The sequence below is a fragment of the Rhinolophus ferrumequinum genome, chromosome 17 (genome assembly GCF_004115265.2).
Source record: "Rhinolophus ferrumequinum isolate MPI-CBG mRhiFer1 chromosome 17, mRhiFer1_v1.p, whole genome shotgun sequence".
Lineage (NCBI taxonomy): Eukaryota > Metazoa > Chordata > Mammalia > Chiroptera > Rhinolophidae > Rhinolophus > Rhinolophus ferrumequinum.
Genome location: NC_046300.1, coordinates 2,978,213 through 2,995,737, shown reverse-complemented (window position 1 = coordinate 2,995,737; position 17,525 = coordinate 2,978,213). Strand labels below are relative to the sequence as shown.

At 42.5% G+C, this 17,525-nt stretch overlaps 1 protein-coding gene across 7 annotated transcripts in view; it reads right to left on the bottom strand.

Moving 5' to 3' along the window:
- Positions 1–17,525, bottom strand: part of CNTN4 (contactin 4) — a 795,376-nt gene that overhangs the window by 554,148 nt on the left and 223,703 nt on the right. Inside the window, exon 1 of one of the 7 annotated variants that reach the window (XM_033132998.1) lies at positions 8,766–8,864. The exons of the other annotated variants lie outside the window; for them this stretch is intronic. The gene's annotated coding sequence lies outside the window, so the exon portion shown is untranslated. Of the gene's footprint in view, positions 1–8,765; positions 8,865–17,525 lie in introns of those variants that run through there. 7 annotated transcript variants of the gene reach the window in all.

Below are 17,525 nucleotides of genomic sequence, written 5' to 3'. Positions count from 1 at the left end.
ACGCAGCTCCCTCTGGGCTGTGTTCACCTGCTGCCTGTTGGTCCCAGTCCCCTCTGACATCAAATGGGGAAAATAAACAGTATCGACTTCACAAGGTTGTGGGAGGACTGAGACAGTTAATATGTGAACTGCGTAGAGAGCAGGTAGAAAGCAGTGGTAGCAACTGCCATTGTCATTTTCATCATCATCATCATAACTGTGAATGGTTATCATTACTGCAGACATTTAAGCAGGGGTTGGCCAAACCCACGGCAAGGATGTTATAAAAAGGATTCACATGCTAGACAGGTAATTGGAAAAGGTTATTATCCTGTGAATTAGGATCTGTGTCTATATAGAGCATTCATTATGAACACAAAATGGACTCTCGTAATTCCGATAGCTGCGTCAGTCACAGAGTGACAGTCCTGCCAGAGCCTCCGGTGAAAGGCGTGCCCAGGGGACGCTCCACCAGGTAACTGCAGGCGCAGGCTGGAGTGTGACCACCAGGGCCACTTTATCAGACTGCAGATGCGGGCACTGCACCAGGCCCCCAGCATAAGATCAGAACCCTCTGACGGCTCCTCGCTCAGGCCTCAGCCGACCGACGAGCTGACAGCAGCACCTGCGCTCGTCCCAGATGGGGCGCTCGAAGCCGCGCCTCCTTACCGTCTGTCTCACCGGCCTGGCCTGACGCCCAACGACACGCACCCCAGTACCGAAGGGACTCTCGCTGAACTCGGGATGCTCTCATTCTTCTTTCTTAAGACTGCCCGCCTGGCCTAACCCTATTGTTTGCAAACCTATGTGGCCCTCTTGTGTGAAACCGCGCTCCCTCGACAATGGGAGGCTGCCCTCTGGCTGGAGCCCGGGTTAATGCTCGTAGGAAACCGAGTCAGTAGGACGAGATCCATGGCTTTATTCTAATAAAATCTGACGTTGTGGGAAGACACACGTGTGTGAGACTGTTCTTCTGACAGCCACGTCCCGCTCACGACCGTGACCATAGAAGTCTGGGAAATTCTGTATAATATATTGGACCTTCCAAATCAACCGTCGGGTCCATTAAGAGTTTCAGCGGTCAGCGAATCTATTTTTCTCATTTTTAACCCATTATATCTCAGCCCTGTCCAATGCCACCGTTCTCCGACTTCACACCTGAGCATACGTTACCACACTGCTGTCATTTAGCACACGGTATAGAAAGCGCCGAATCAGAGGCAAAGAGAAGTGTTCCTTATTTTTGGTTCTAATCTGCCTATAATTCAAACTCAAATAACCGGCACTTAAATAAGCAGAACTTAGGTGCAAGGGGAGTCTGTCAGAGACGAGGGCACGTTTCTCAGAAAGGGTTCCTCTTGTACTGATTGTGGTTTAGACTGAAAAATGCCTGGGGTGAGAAACCTAAACTCACATGAACAAATCAGAACAGCACAAAAAGGGGAGTAAAGGAAAGTTAAGCCATTCTCAACAGGGTATACATTGGGTTTTTTACATGAAGCTGTAGGGTGGTCAGGTTTAACACTCCTCTAAGTGAACTCACAGAGTCCCACACGCACTGTCTCCAGAGCAAATCGGAACTATTTTCTGTGTGTGAGTGAAGCTGGCATCTGCTGAAGGATTCCGGAAGAACACTAAACTTCATCAGTTGGAAATTAAAGTTTTAACATTTTACACAGCTCCAGAAAGGCAATTTGATCTCAGGACCTGGTCCTTTGTTAGAAAAATTTCAAATTATTGGCAAAAAAGTACCATGATACATGATGGTGTCTAAGTACTTCCAATGAGCTCAACACAGTTTTCAAAGTATGCAATATCTTATAAGGATACATAATTTCGTAAATTATATAACCAACATGGTACTTTGGTCAACCCATCATTAAGGAGTGGAGATGATTTGCAAATTGTTTACAGATACTTATTTTTAACTGGGATAAAAGAAACCTCAGAGTCTTCAAAGTTCCATCCTGATTTATAGACTTGTAGGAAGACTGTAGCACGTGCCAGACACGCTCATAAGTACTTCCGGTATTTTATGTCATGTAAGCCTCACAAGAACCATGCAGTGCAGATTTATTGATCCCACATTTCAGAAGAGAAAAGAACATACTGGAGGGTGTGGATGATGTCCCCAGGATGTCCCGACAGGTGAGATGTAGGTAATGAAGTGAGTCAAACCTGACCTGGTTCCCAAGCCTACCCAAGAAACAAACTACGATGAAACAAGTTCTGGGGTACATCTCTCCTTAGAAAAGATGAGGAAGGCAAAGGTTTAAAAATTCTGAAATGACTGGTACTGAGGACACCAGAACACAACAGGGCTGAATTCGGAAGAGAGGAAACACATATGATCAGGATGGGAGCTGGTCAGTTATGAATCAAGTAATCCAGAAACCACCGCGTTGCCAGCTGTCTTTAAAGCTGGAGAGAAGTGTCTAGTCTACCCTGCTCTCTTTCATGCCCCCTGTTGTGCAGGTGAAGCTGCTCAACACTAGAGAGAGTAAGTTATTCAGTGTAACCTCAAATAGGATAGAAATAGAAAAAAATAAAAATGAAAGCCACAAAGCATGCGTGATCAGCAAAGCAAATCTGCATACAATTAACTTGGTAATAGTCAGGGTAGTAAATGACTCAGGCTAAGTGGCCATTTCCTTACATTTCCATGGGTGTGAAGTGAGAATATTTACTTAGCTCATGGGAGTGATATCAGACAAACTAATTTGCTTGCAAACTGTTCTTAAAATACAGGGTCCTGCAGAGAGTGGTAAACACCACCACTCTTCACATTAATGCCGAGTCTCACCTGCCCCACGGAGCTTTACAGATGAGCTTTATACACTCGTTTCATTTTCTTCAACTCCTTCCTGCCTCCATCCGGGCTTCAATATCTGATCTCAGGGCTCTTTGGTGCTTTATCCCAAGGACTTAAACAATCAAGAGAACATCGGATTTCTAGACCTGACCACCACCCAGGCAAACTCGGGTCCCCTCCAGGCTGAGATGCCCGCCACGGTTCACACGAAAAAATGAAGCGCTGCGTGGACCGTATTTTCCCTACCTTCTATACAAACACAAAGGACTGAGGAAAGGGAACGACCTTTTTATTTCAAATGTCTACATTTCTTTGAGAGCTAGTGCTACTGGACAGGTAAATAACAGCTAATTAGGTTCTCACCCACACCCTATGAAGCGGACACTCTTGTAACCCACAACTTTTTAAGCTGATGAAGAATCTGTCCTTCAGTGCAGTTACATATTGTTCCCAAGGTCATGTAGCTGAATGGGATGGTGACCATAGATTCAGATCCCAGCTCTGATTTCAAAAACTAGATTTTAACAGAAATGAGATCTTCTGCCCCCACCCCATGTTTTATCTTATAAACATCCATTGCATGGCCCTAAACCAACAACTTACACTGACCCAGCCACTAGGTGACAAGCTGAAAGAGGCCACTGTATACAGCGGATCCATCCTCCTTTTTTAGAGTAGGACACTGAGGTCAACCATATTCATAAATCAGGTGTCTGCCCAAGGTACGATCACAGGTTAGCAGCAGGATTGAGAACAAAACCCAGAACCTACAACCTTATGCTTTTTCCCTCTGCACTAGGCAGAGCTGCCTGCTTCTGGGGGAGTTTCATCAATATTGGTAACCATCTGGAGGAGAGGGGAGGGAAAGGAAGGGAAGGGGAGGGAGTCTCGGAGAAGGAGGAAAGGGGAACAAAGAGAGAGGGAGAAAGGAAGGAAAGAAAGGGAACTAGAGTTAAAGCAAAATGAGCTATAAGGTCTGATTATTAGAAAAACTGTCTCGAGCCTTTATGATGCTTCAGTTATTCCAGGACCCCATTTAAAGGGTCAAATATCACCCCCCACACACAGTATAAGGAGAAGTGCTAGGCAAGGGATGGGAAGTATGAGAAACACAAGGAACGTGTCTGCCCTCATTAAACTTACATGACAATGAAAACTGTGTACATGTGGATGCTGACTGAACAAAGCGCCGTCCACTGGAAAGGTGATGGAACTGCAGTGCAACCTTTCCATTCCTCTAGTCCCAAAATAAAGGGACGCACTCTTACAAAATGCTAATAATGACAAAGCAACTTCTCCTCTTACAAAGGCTGACTCCGAGGGCAGAAAAAGAAAGAATGACACTACTGGATTATTTGTAATCCTTCCCTTCTCAAAAAGAAAGAGGAAAGATCCTGAGCCTGAAGTCTCAAGTTCCCATACACTTTCCCTGAATCTTTAGACTCCTTTCTCTCCCTTGAGAGATACATTAGCTGGTTCCCTGATGTACCCTGGGAAAGCCAATGGGCCAATGAAACGATGAACACAGAGCCCAGCACGAAGCCAAACGAACAGGTCGCTCCCTGAACATACTGACTGGAAGAAGAAATGAGAGAGTGTAGCTACCTGTCTGTCCCCCAAGACCCACGTTTTCCTTTTCCCAGACAGTGTGCTAGAGGGTATTTCCCCGATTCTCATTAGTACCGCCAAGCAAGGCCATGGGATCGAAGTCTATCTGATGTGAATGGAAGGGGGCCAGTCCTGTAACAGCCCTCAGGCGCTGGTGTCATGCTTTCCGCACCCCGATGCTGGAGTGGGGGTGCCCAGAATGGCCCTGGGAGGCACGCAGGAAAGAGGCAGACCCCTCAGGTGTTTGGGTCCCGGAAGGACTATGTAGATAGTATTACCGCCTCCATCCCACACTCCTAACACATGGAAACTGTCTGGATTGCTATGAACTTGAGGAATAAAATTCTACTTTATCATGTCAGTGCATTTTGGGCTCGTGTTGAATCTGTTTATCTTACCCAAAGTAACGCAATGGGTAGTCAGAATTCAAGCCCCAAGTTCCATCTTTGGGCATCTAGGTTTACACTACACCTATTCCAAACAAAGAAAAAGTGAGCAATTACTCCTTTCTACAGAAAACATAAAAACTGTGATGTGACCACAACAGCTGGTGGGAGCCACCCATCCTGCTACTAACCCATTCTTCTGGAAGCAGAAAGCTCAGTGTTGGTATCCTGTGTGCTTGTTAAAAATATTGTATGCAAACATATATTATAAATATTGTAGGCAGCTTCAGTTTTACTATCCCCTGAACTATAAGGGAGCTTTTTCATTTTTTTAATAAATTCAAATCGAAAATTAGTGTGTTGGCATGCAAAGACACCTGAACCTGCCTGACCTGGGCTGTGAGGACAGCTCATGTCCAGAGAGCAAAGCTTTCACAGGACACGGGTACGAGGCATCCCCTGGTGACACAATCACCCGTGTGGGGCTGAAGGAGACAAAGGCTGTGTCGGGCCCAGAAGACCCCTTGTTCTATTAATACTCTGTGTAATGAAGCACCGTTCAGTCTGCTACACAAGCCATTCACATCCTGTCCGACAGTGGAGCAATCGAAAACACTAAAAACACCTTCATGTTTAAAAAAAAAAACACAAAAAAACAATCACTGGACTTGGTGTCTGGAAACTGGAAGGAGAGCCATCAGCTGTTTCCTTTTTGCATCCAGACAGCTGGTGTCTCAGCTGTGTCGCAGACCTGCACACGGATGGAGAATGAATCAGCATATGGTCAGCATACAACCAGGGGGCCGGGGGCAGCCCACATCAAAGTGGAGGCATTACAGCCTATTAAATGTAAACCGTACAATTTTTTTTTTACATAAAAAGGCCTCTTTCCACAAAATTATACAGAAAAGAGAAAACTTGAAAATTGAGACACAGAAATTCTCCAGGTAAAAAGACCTAAACAAACAGGTACAACAGTGGACTGTGCTTGAGGCACTGAAAACACTTCTCTTTATCTCAGCGATAGCCTGGAGATATGCAGGCACTTCCTTCAAACCCCACTGCCGTCCTCGCCCTCTTTGAAGCCCTTCCTGACTGCTCAGAGCTGCCCCTCCACAGAAGGAAAGGGGAGCTGCCTCTGTGCACTCCAGTAGCTCAGCCTCCCGTGGCCACCAATCATTGTTGGGACTTCCTAGAGCACCAAACAGGCGAACTTCTGAGTTGGACGAGGGAATAAATAATTCTGCTTCAACGAAATAGTTTGGTGGGAACGAGAAGAACAGCGCAACGCAGCAAAGCGCTTGCTGTCTGATACACAGGTTACTGGGGTCGTCACATTTCGGGGGGAGCCTCCAGCACAGGCCTGGTTCAACATGACCTTCGCCCCACATTTCTCTACCTTTCATGAGTGGAAAACAGCTTTCCTGAAAGGTGGGTAGGTCACCCTTCTATGCTGCAGTAAATAGTCAAGTGAGAGAAGAAGAAGAAAGGAAAATACACCAAAGATTAAACTGAAAGCGAGCAGCAGAGGTTGTGTAGAACCAGCTGCTTGCTTTTTTATTTTACTTTTTTCCACTTGACATGTGTCAGGCCGGTATGAAAGGGGCCATTTGAACATCTGGAGCCAAACCAAGGCGCTGAACATTTCCAAGCAATTCAGAGGCACGAATGATTTATGATGCTATTCTTAGATTTTTATCATGTGTCCTCTCACTTTATGAAATGTGGACAGGCACATAAAACTGGTGACACTTCTTGACATAAAAACGGTGATTGAAGGCTGATAAAGAAGAAAGAGAAGAAGACTCATTTTCGCTTGGAGGTGTTCAGAGCAGGGCGGACCCCTGGGAACGAGAGTTGCGTTTGGCTCCAGATACATAGCCTTTCAGGAATGGACGGGAGCTTTCTGCATCGCCTCCTCCATCGTGAGAAAAAGCAGAATGGGACCTGAAACTTAACTGATGTACCTGTGTGGCCTTTTGCACCAGAGCAGCTGAGCACTCATATTATTGAGAATTGAAAGGCTCTGAAGAGAAGAAGGCCACCGTAACATATTTTTTATCTTCAAAACAACCCATTTCCTTCAGTATTGCAGGGGATGGAGTGGGGAGAGGAAGGAGTAGAAGAAAAAGAAAAAGAAGGCGGCAAAAAAAAAAAAAAAAGTGAGGGGGAGAAGGTATGACTTGTGACATACCAAAGGAAATAGACACAGCACGGCATTTTGGCAAAGCTACAGCCTGTCTATAAATCACTTCTCTATCAGATGAGCCTCTGCAACACAAAATAATGCCTCGAAAGACATTTGCAGGTAGCAACTTGTATTTTGTGGAAAACACAGGCCATGTATTTAGAAACACGAGAAACTGTCCACTGTCATCAACTTGATTAACTTCAAATTTAATACACAGTCTCATAAAAGCTCTTCGGGCCAGATTTACACAATGACTTTTTAAGACATCCCATTCTATGTATATTGTCAGATGGACTTTTGAATTTTTAAAGTATATCACTCAATACAACAATAATCAAATTATAGTAAATTTGCTAAAGTAAGTAAGAGATTATGGCATAAAATGCTAAGCTATATCTAAATATGGGTCTAGCATTTCAGAAAAGTCATTCATCTTTTTCTCATTTGTTGTATCAATATTTCAAGTGGTGACACTTGATTAGTCTTGCACAGAACAGAGAATGTGATCTTTGTTTCATTTCATCATCACTGAATAAAAATTTAAACATTCATTTATATTTTCTATATTTATGATCGTTTTGGCACTTGAGGCTTTTTAATTTCCTCTTGATCACTTGTGTCTAATGACTAAAATATTAATACTTCATTGCTTCTAACCATTCCTTTTCACTGGAGGCATAGCAGTGCTGATCAGATCGGGCTTGTCCCTTCAGGATAGCCCACAAGGGCCACCGGGTATCCTCCCTTACACACAGACACGGTACAACAGAGTGACGCCTGCAGAGATGTCTGGTTCTGTGATGACACAGCACTCATGAGACCCTACTCTGTGAGCACCGATTAAGTGCTAGCAACCTTAGGACAGAGGGACCGTTTTTAAGTTAAACGACACCAACAGCTGAGGTGACCCCAAAGAGAATGAATGGCTCTTTTCTACATATTCGAGTTTGCTTGCGTTAAGAAGCGTGAAGCCAATTTCACTGTAGGGTTTTCAAGGACTGGATGAGCCCCGCACAGCCGACCTGGGCTGTCTGAGGCTCTGTCTGGGGCCAGGGATGGCTGATCCTGGGGTCCCCCCACAGAACGATTATTCGGGGACCGAGGACAAGGGATTGTAAATAAGTGTGGGTGACCATCACCTTCCACCTGAGGAAGGTTTGTTTCCTTTGCTAAACAGATGGATTCTTACCTTACCAAAGAAGCCGTTCTTGGAGGGCTTCTAAAATAGAACTGCTTAATTATTACTGCCTGGAGAACCACCGTTCTCCTAATCATAGCGAAGAAATCGTTACTATTGATTAAAATGTCATTTCAGTCAGAGATCAAGAACCTCCAAAAAGATCATTGTTGCTTTCCAGATTAACCATAAAAAGTTCAAACTGTAAGTGAAACGCCATTCTGGGCTATTGCGATGAATTCCCCATAAGAGTGTCTACTTCACATGGGTTCAAAAACATCGCTTTAATTAGGGTGACCTTTAAAAAGCTTTTCTAAAACTGAAATTCTTTAAAAGGCTTCTGCATACTATACTCACACACAATCTATCTGCCCAAATATGATTATAAATGCTTTAAAATCACAATTTCATATTTGTTTTGGATACCAAATACTATTTTGGTCACTTCTTGTGCCAAACATCAAAGTCCTATTTAGAACCCATTAGCAGACTGGGATTTTTATAGCAGCTGAGAATTTGCCAAACACTAAAGATTGTGTTCTTGAGGTGGGAGTGGAGGGATGGAAAACAAAACTCGCTTTCGGGTATGAAGCCCATTCTAAGAGTACATACATTTTGAAGAGTGGCGTCCCCATCCACATCATCTAATTCTTCCCTTGGCTTTCAGTGGTTACCAGCACCTCTATGTCCCTCACTCCATTGGACAATCACAGTGACCCTGGGAAGCACACAAGAGCAGTCGGCTTTAGAGAAGAGGGCCTGGGTTCAGCCAGAGTCACCCTTTCTCTGGCCTGCAGGTCTCTAACCAGCCATCGCCCTCAGGGACTGAGACATCAAGCCACAGCTCTCCTGACTTTCACTAAAGAACACTGCCTCGAGTACCCGTAATCTCTAGATGAAACTTTGAGATTAATTCCTCTGACCTTCACACTCCTCCTCCCTTAAAATGTTAGAAAGTGGGGCGGGTTAGCAATAAAGTGGTTTTTCTAAGGTCAAACAATTTATCGGAGGCTGCCTGACACTGGTCCCTGGGTCTTCTGATTCGTAGTCAGTTGTTCTTTCCATCATCTCCTACCTGTTTCCTCCTCTTCCAGAAGGAAATAGATAAAAACACACATGGTCAAGCTCTGCACACCAACTAGCCAGCCCATCCCAAAAGAAACACCCTTAGTAAAAAGGAAACATTTCTTTCCTTTTTAGTCATGTTTTCCGGAAAACACTAAAGATTGGACCCTGGTGTCAAAATTCAACTATGTCCCTGATATAGAGATTCTGAAGGACGGGAACACTTCCTCTACAGACTCTTCGGCATTTTGCATGTCACATCTTGTGCTAACAAAGAAGAATGCACAAATTAACTACATATTTTAATGCCCTTTAGATTCTGTAAACTATCACATACTTCCAGCCACAATGTTCATCTTTTAGCTGATCAATAATATAAAACCATTATTTTCAAAACCTTCACACAATTATCATATGTTTGTGCCTCCAGCAAGCACTAAAACCGACTTATGCCTCCTCTGTATTTCTGCTTCAGTCCTTTAAGTTTCAAGCTTCTGAAGCACATGCCCTCAATAAAAATAGATACATAGATAGATATATGCATACACAGATACATAAACAGACACATATAGATACATGATAGCTTCATAGATACATAGATACATAAATACATAATAGATACATAGATACATGATGTGTGGCTAGATATATAGACACCATAGATAGATACATAGACGGATACATGATAGATAGATCAAGGCTACTGTAAATGCTTGTCATTGACCCTTCAGGAGGGTTTAATAAAAGGTTATTGTGAGAATGGTCACATTTATACAACTTTCCTACTCTAAACAGCAACATAAACCCTTTTTAGCAGAGTCTGTAGAATCATTTATATTAAAAACATGATGATTATTTATTTAAATGAGATGAAATTGTTCTTAGCTAAACCAAACAGCACAAAGTAATCAGATGCTGGTTTTAATCCAGTTTTAATTCCTCCACTGAAAATATATTTGTGTACTTAGAGGACTTGGCCAACTGCTGTATTATAAATATTAGCACTGACTATTTAGCATGTTTCCCAGTCATCACCTACCAAAGGAAATTATTTAATGAAAAACAGCATCACATTAGCTTTGAGCTTCTATGAGGACTAGAGGGAAAATTTAATAGATATGTAAATATTAAAATTCTTCCAACTCCTTTTCTTGACTAATTCATTTTTTTAAAATATGTATTCCATGACTATTATATGCAACACGCTAGGGCTACAATCCTGCACACAAAAAGCAAACAACAGAGGATATTCTCTGTCTTCATGCCTTTTAGTCTAATGGGAGAACACAAATTAAATGATAAAAAATAAATATAATCACTCATTCAATATTCAACTGATATTTAACAAATATTTATGGAGATCCTGGCGTGCAAAGTACCATTCTAGACATTTGGGGTTTATCAGTTGCAGGACTAAAGCCGTGCCCTCTTCTATTCACATTCCAGAACAGAGACAGACAGACGACAGTGACAAACCCTGGATGAAAAAAGAAAACTGGGGAAGGTGGAGGAGATTCGGAGCACTGGATTCAGCAGATAAGATTTTTGAAAAGTGGCATGTGAGTAGAATTTTAAAAGGTACTAAGTACTTTGAATAAATGCTATGAAAGAGGCTTGAAAGATACAGGGATGTGTGAGCCCTGAAAAGGGTGTTTGGTCTTTCTCCAAGTTCAGTGGGAAGCGAACCTTGAGGACAGCTCCAATTTCTGGCTGGCTTGATAGGACGAATGGTGGGGTTGTTTACTGAGTTAGATCACAGGAGCCAGGATTAGACGGAACACCCTCAGGTGTCAATCCACTTCCCCACAGATGCAGGGTCCTCCGGGGTACGACAGAGAGCAGAAACCACTGAAGCACCCCGCCCCCCTGCCCCTCACATCCATCTCTAAATTACACCCAAACACAAGTGGGGAATTTGGATTTAAATTCTCACTCGATGTAAGTATGAAATCATGAAATCCCCAAGTTAGGCAATGACTTCCCCTATGCCTTAGATGTTGCTGTTAGAGCATGCTTTTCAGGGGAGACTGAAGCTTAGCACACTCACTGAGCAGGTGGGGTCTCCCCCAATGCCTGTCTGATCTGCAGAGAGAGGCAGGTGTTGAACCCAGCACATAACTGGAAAAACTGGTCTATATGCATTTCCTGGTTGAGAAACACTGGGATAAACTTTCAGAATTCTATGACTCTTTGAATCTATGATAAAAACACATTGACAGTGGTAAGCAATCAATCAGATAATCCATTCACTGGTTGAAAAAAATAAAAAGCTAAAGGATACTTGTCTTTGAGAGCACCACCATAAAATAAAAGAATCATTCCATAAACTACAGAAAGAACCACTTTCTGCGATGGAAAATATGCAAATGGTTTTGAATCAAATCGTCTCATTAAGCAGTTACCCTCCCACTGTTGTCAGATCAAACAGAAACAGAAGCGGCATGGAGCATCTCATGGCTCTGTCACCTCACCCTCCTCTGTCCCCTGCTCATTTCGCTCCCTTGGATGTCATTGAACTTGACTCTGGTACACTCTAACCCAGTTTTTTTCTAAGTCATTTTCATGATCATTTTATGATTGCCAGACACCAAAGCATCGCTTATAAAACAGCTCCATCCAACATAATATTACTAGTAAGCTTTTTAAAAAACATTCATAGATTTAAGCATACCGCAGAATGATTAACATGGGTCCCATATTAAGTGCTTTTAAAGATATTAAATGTCACAAATGTATTTGATGACGTAAGGTCTGTAAAAATGGGAAACTAAGTTCTCTAGTCGCTTCCAGCTGTAAATGCAGCTGTGTGCATTAAAGAGAACAGAGCGATGTAAAAATAAAAAACAAACACGTTTAAAAAAATGCTTTGTGTGTTCTAGAATGAAAGGTGGCGTTGGTACTCAGTTAACCAGGTCAGGACACGTGGTCGTCGGGCTGCAGACCGGTGCTGTGGGCTGTGTTCTCAGTGAGCTCACAGTCCTATGGGAAACTGTGTGAGAGGAGACCACCAACACGGCCACGGACCCTGCATCACAGGAGGGGAAACAGACTCAGACATTCTCAAGAGGGAAGCGTCATTTTACTGAGGAGAGACGATTAATCCATCACTCTACTACTATTATTGTTATTTCTTTGTGACAAGTATTGTAATTTCTACACTTAGCTGCTAGGTAGGGCTCTGCCTCAGAGAAGGACCTTGTGCTTTCTTGAAAATGAAACTATATTTCTACTTTCCAAGCAAGAGGAAGGAAGTATCACGTTTTTAATATAGCCTGGACATTCTGCTCCATGAACTCAAAACCTGCGGATAAAGCCATAGCGTGGAATGGGGGTGGGGGGAACGTCATCCTCTACATCTAAACTTAGGAGAACATTTGTGATTTCGGGTCACTTTATTTCTCTCTTTTTTTGTGTGTGTTTTGTTTCTCTTTTTTTGTTTTAAATATGGTATTTTTAAATTAAAATTTATTGGGGTGCCAGTTGTTAGTAAAATTACATAGATTTCGGGTGTACAATTCTGTCTTACATCATCTATAAATCCCATTGTGTGCTCACCACCCAGAGTCAGTTCTCCTTCCATCACCATATGTTTGACCCTCTTTACCTTTTTCCACCACCCCCTCCCCCCTTCCCCTCTGGTAACCGCTAAACTGTTGTCTGTGACTATGAGTTTTTGTTTGTTTGTTTGTTGCTTTCAGTTTTATATCCCACATATGAGTGAAGTCATATGGTTCTTGACTATTTCTGTCTGACTTATTTCACGTAGGATAATAATCTCAAGATCCATCCATGTTGTCACAAACGGCGTATTTCATCTTTTCTTATGGCAGAATAGTATTCCATTATATGTATGTACCGCATCTTTTTTATCCAATCATCTATCGAAGGACACTTCGGTTGTTTCCATGTCCTGGCCACTGTGAATAATGCTTCAATGAACACAGGGGTACATATATGTTTACAAATAAATGTTTTCAGATTTCTTGGGTAGATACCCAGGAGAGGGATTGCTGAGACATAAGATAATTCTATTCTTAATTTTTTGAGGAACCTCCATATTGATTTCTATAGTGGCTGCAGCAGTTTATATTCCCACTAGCAGTGTATAAAGGTCATTTTTCTACTGTGTTTCCCTGAAAATAAGACCTAATCGGAAAATAAGCACTAGAATGATTTTTCAGGATGACATCCCCTGAATATAAGCCCTAATACATCTTTTGGAGCAAAAATTAATATAAGACCCGGTCTTATTTTCGGGGAAACATGGTACTTGCCGCAGCCTCCTGCTAATTCCTGTCCCACTGAGGTTCCTGGGAGAAGCTGCTGCTCTTCCTGTCAGATCTGCCATTTGATACTTGGGGGATAATGGAGGTGGATAAATAATAACAGCTCCAATTTTATTTAATGAGTACAAGAGCAACAGTGACAGCACAAGTGGACCACTGAGAGGGGTGAAGTCATAACTCTCTTACCTGCTTTGCGAATAGGAGTTGAAAATGCCAGCTTTCCAAAACTCAATGGAAGGGAAGACAATGTCTACATTTCAAATCAGCAAGTGACTATTTGCACTGACACGCTTCCCCACTTTGGCCTTAGCCTTAGCTCAACTCACAGGCAGAAGTTTCATTCAGTATCTAACTATATGTTAACGGTTTCCTCTTCGCTAGTTTGTGATGCTTGAGGTGTGGCTGGAAGTCAATCAGAGAAGAAAACCTGTTTCCTTACTGTGTAGCCACAAGCTCGCACTGAATGCTGCATAGAGACTCCCCACTACAGTCAGAAATTACAACCTTGTATTTCAGTTCAGTTAGCTGTTCTTGTATTATTTAAGGAAATGTAAAGAACCCCATCCATTCATATTTTACATCTCAAAAAATCACCCATAAGATGTGGAATTCACAGGTATTGGGGAACAGGCTTTGGCAGGAAGGATGATTTGTCCATCAGCTCTACAGACGTGCGTGGTGTCAACACAATTGGCAGGAGAAATTGGAGATAAAGTTGAGAAACGGTGACTCAACTGAAGGACTGGTTGTGAGTCCTTTACAGGTGACTTAGGTGGATGTGCATCCGTAGATGTTCAGACTCTGAAAACAGATGAAAAGAAGTCTCCATAGAGGAGGAATGAACACAGGTAATGTAGCCCCATTAGTACCGGTTCACAACACTGACTTGTAAAGTTACCGTAGTCATGGAGTAGGTTCTTGCTGAAATCTATCTGGAGGAACGTCCCCTAGAAAAAGTATAGTGCTTATGGATCCTGAGGCAAACATAATGGGACTCAGTAGAGCCAAGAGAGTTAAAGGCTCAACTCTTCTAAGCTTTGTTTAGGAGACGCAGAGAAAGAAAGTTTCAATGGATCCTCTCCCTACGATAAAAAAAGAAAGAATCAGCCCAAAGCCCAGTGAGATTTTTCCACCAGTGAAAAGATATTCTACCCTCACTTATGCACCATACATCCTAACTATAATTAAGATTGTCCTATTTTCAAGGGTGGGAGGATAATTTCAGCTTTCAAATATAGCGTTAGTAATTTTCCTCTGCATATTTGAAGGGAAAATCTGGAAAAGCAACTTATATATTTTACATGTACCATCTAACAGGTATTCTCCAAGAATAATAAAATGTGACATTTCAAAATCCAGTAATTTTCCTTAGGTACAGCTGTGTGTTTTCTATGATTTTTTGTTTTGTTTAGTTTTTGTGCAAGGAAGTACTCTTTAGTTATATAACACTTAGTCTTCTGTCAGGGCATTCCTACACAAACACGCACACCCATGTACACACACACACATAGATGCTTAATAAACATTATTACAAAACAGCGTTAAATATAGCTAGATCCAAGAGGTCACATATGTTAAATTTGAAGAAACTTCATGCAAATCACATCTTTCCTTATTACTCTGGGCTTCTACAAACTATAGCTAAGCATGGGTATTTTCAACTAAAAGTGTTTGGATACAACTTACTACATATAATGTTCTTTAGCTATTAAAGTTATGCAAACATAGTCAATAAGACATTGCTGACAACAAAACATCACAAAGACATGACCCTGAATCCAAATTATAAGAGACACCAACTGTGTTTAAGGTAGATATGGTCCCCCTTCTTTTTGTTTTTTAACAAAGTGGAGAATTACAACACAGGAAAATATACCATGAATGAAAAAAAATATATATGTGAATTTTAACTCAGAATCCCAGAATTTCAGTCCTGATATTTAATCTCTTCTGGGTAACTTATAAAAGACCTCATTTGGATGCAAACTGACAGATTTACTTGAATTTCATTTCCTGGGCTCTCACTTAGTCAAGAGACAGGAAGACACACTTTTTTCACCTGCATAGATTCACTTCTTATGTAAGGACGTAGCCAAGAAAGGAAGAGGCTTTCCAAAGGCAGGCAGACTGCCAGCAGAGACAACAGTTGAGTGGGAGTGAGGGTCAAGGCTTAAAGAAGGAGGTGAACATATGATATAATCAAAGTGACCCTAATTCATGACAGACTTGCCGTGTTGGGGGAGGGCTTCCTTTCCCTTCTCTGGACAGTCCCAACACAGACCTTTGTGTGTTTCTGTTTTGTTCTACCCTAGCATTGGGACACATCACTCTTTCTTCATAGAGCATTACACCTCGTCGATTGCTGACTTGCTTTTTTTAGGGGGCAGACTGTATAAAAATTATGTACATTCAGACTCTAGAACCACACCAAGCATGACAAGATGTCCACACAGAAGAGGCCCCTGGGAACCAGAAGAAGAATAGACTCTCCTGCTGCCCTGGATTCATTTTGGCAAACCAGGCACCCAGGGAGGGGTGAGGAAGAAAGGGCGCTCTGCACGCTCTTTGTTTCACTTCTCTCCTTCCATTCCCTCCTTCCCTGTTCCTTTATTATTAACTGGATAGAGAAGGACTTGAAAAGATCAATTGGTGTTTAATGCAATTACATGTCCTTAAGATGAATTGGACCGGCCTGAGAAGCAGTGAAAATCACGAGACTGGAAAGGTGAACTGAGGACAGAGTGTGAAGCACGCTGAACACTGGGCTCTGTTTCACAGACCACGGGGGGTATTTTTATCCACATGAGGGATTCAGAAGAGTTGTGTCTCAGGAAGATGAATCTTTAGAAATGACTGAGGAAGTACAGACGACAGAAAATGCCAGACTGAACCAAATAAGGGAACTGGCAACGACAGGAGGGAAGAGACGCTGGGCACATTATTACCTCTACTCATTACAACTGTTTCAAAGCCCCTTGCAGCCTTTTCTTCCATCAAAAAATAATATTAAACCACATAGCCAGTGGAGGGGCCCCCAAAACTGAAAACAAACGAACAAAACAAACACCAAAAAGCAATGTGCTTAAGTCACCAGATGAAATACACACAATACATATAATGTTGTACTGTAACTTCCTTAACCCCAAAGGATAAATGGTTTGAAAAATGTCTCTAATATAAAGTTGAATCACTCCATTATTGATATTATTTTGTGGACTATGAAAATAGTATATTTGACACAGAAGGAAACATAAACACACAAGGTGGAGGGAGGGAGAGAGAGGGAGAGAGAGGAAGAGAGAGAGATTGAGACACCAGACATTGTCATGCTATGGCCTAGATTCATAATGGAGTTGTCTCTTAAGAATAGAAACAATAGAACTTTTTTCCCCTTAACGTGATTAGAATCACTGGATGCTTTCAATCACCAGGAAACCATGATTCACAGGATCAGATTTTGCATCATTTTCCCCCTTCCTTGCAACTCCCAAAACAAGATGCAACACACCATCCCTGATTTCATTTGCTTCCTGGGCCAGGCTGGGGTTGTGACAATTTAACTCCTCCAGGGGGTCAACTCCATCAAAAGACGTAGAATGGCTATCCTGTCAAAAAATGCCAGAAGGTTCTCTTGAAATGACCTAACTCGGGCTAACACCTGAGAGTTGTGAGAATGGAAATTCTACTGTCATCACTTCCAAAGATTCCGGTAACCTGCCTTCCTCTGCTGACATGCCAACACTTGGTGGTCTTCGGACCACTAAGCAAGACAACAGGACAAAAGCAGCGAGCGCGGCAGGTAGGACGATACGAGGAGGACGCTTTCCACTTCACAGGGCTCCTGCCTGGCATGGCAGGTGCCTTACCCAGGACCCTGACAAGCACTTGGGGACAGGGATTTCCATCCTATAGAAGCTGGCTCAGAGGGTCAGAAAGTTAAAGGGACTCTGCAAACCAGAAGGGTTAGCACACGAGCTCCAACCCAGGACTGTCTGGTTTCCAAACCTGATTTAGCTAAACT